The 1,564-nt window shown below is 47.3% G+C and overlaps 1 pseudogene; it reads right to left on the bottom strand.

Moving 5' to 3' along the window:
* Nucleotides 1-223: 223 nt before the first annotated feature.
* LOC132419764 (protein lin-28 homolog A pseudogene) lies at nucleotides 224-836 on the bottom strand (annotated as a pseudogene).
* Nucleotides 837-1,564: the final 728 nt, after the last annotated feature.

Raw genomic sequence — 1,564 nt, 5'->3', positions numbered from 1 at the left:
AAGCCCTCACGTGCATTTGGATAGAGCATGATTGGAGTTCCTTTGCCTCAGCCCTTCTCCCAAACCAAGAGGGAAGACGGCGTGACGTTACGAACCAGCCTGAGATATATGGCAGTGCCAGCTGCCCCCTACCCACCCTGTCCCCACTTTCTCCACTCTACCAATTGATGCCTGTTCCTCAAAACTTCCTGATCACAAAAGGATAGCCCCCACCTGCTGTGGCTCAATTCTGGGCCTCTGGGAGTATGGCAGGGCTATGGATCTCTTCTTCCTCCTCCCGAAAGTAGGCTGGCTTTCCCTGTGAGCTGGGAGTTTGCTGGGCCTTCAGTAGACACGAGGCTACCATATGGTTGATGCTCTGGCAGAAGTGGCACTTGGGCTGGGGTGGCCATTTGCATTCCCTGGCATGGTGGTCTAGACCTCCACAGTTGTAGCACATATCTCCCTTGATCTGAGTTTCTAAATGTTCTTCCCTTTGGGTCGCCTCTCACTCCCAATACAGAACATCCCACCAGGGCCAGTGACTTGGATAGATTCCAGGCTCGTGGCAGACTTCTTAGAGGTGAACTCCACGGCCTCACCCTCCTTCAGGCTCTGGAAGCCCTCCATGTGCAGCTTACTCTGGTTCACAAAGACATCCATGGGGGGGTTGAGTGCGACCCTGGGGTGGGCAGTCATGGCTAGGAAGCCGAATCCCATGCACATATTGAACCACTTACATAGCCAGCACCATGCAGCAGCTGCGGCTCCTCAGTGGCCCCAGCCGCGGACTCCGGTGCCTCCTCTGGCCCCTTGGCGCACCCACCTGCAAACTGCTGGTTTGACACGGACCCCATGGTAGTTGGCAGAGTCCGAAGCCCTGGGCCCCTGGTCAGGCAACTACAGGCCCAGAGAAGTCTGGAGGCAAAGGGGTGGTTCGGAGAATAAACTGCTACATCTTCCCCAGCACAATAGCGGTGGGAGAGCCCACAGCTGTTTTTGGCTTGCTTTCTCTTTCTGGACTGTGGCTATGCTTCTTCTTTTTATTATTTATTTGACAGTTGTTTAAGGCCTTGTATTTTCATCATCTTTTCATAAGTATACTTTAAAAAGCTTTAAATAGAACTGTAAGCATCTTGGGGTAAGACTGTGATTGAACTGTTTTTCTGCTCTGTCCACAACAAGTACAACATAGATATGCAATATTTTTGCTTGGTTTATTTCCTTTTCAATGATAGTAAGATTATGGAAATCACTTTTGGGCAACTTGAAATTTCTCAACTTGTGTTTTAAAAAATGTGTCCAGTTGGTAAGGGAGACAGTGACCACCTTCACTCTTGCTCTAAAAAATACACAAAATAAAACAAAAAAAAAACTGGCACTGTTTCTAAGAGCATCTTTGGTTATTCTCCAAGCCAAAACAGACTACTATTTAAAAGGTAACTGTTCATTATATTGGATTAACCATAAGAAATTGCCAATAATCCACTGGCTTTGATTCACAGAAAAATAGACAAGATGAAAAGAAAGAGGGCTATGTACCAGATGAAGGAAAAAATTAAAATCCCAGAAAAACAACTAAATG

This window comes from Delphinus delphis, chromosome 2, assembly GCF_949987515.2.
Source record: "Delphinus delphis chromosome 2, mDelDel1.2, whole genome shotgun sequence".
NCBI classification, from domain to species: Eukaryota; Metazoa; Chordata; class Mammalia; order Artiodactyla; family Delphinidae; genus Delphinus; species Delphinus delphis.
This window is presented reverse-complemented; position numbering and strand designations above follow the sequence as displayed.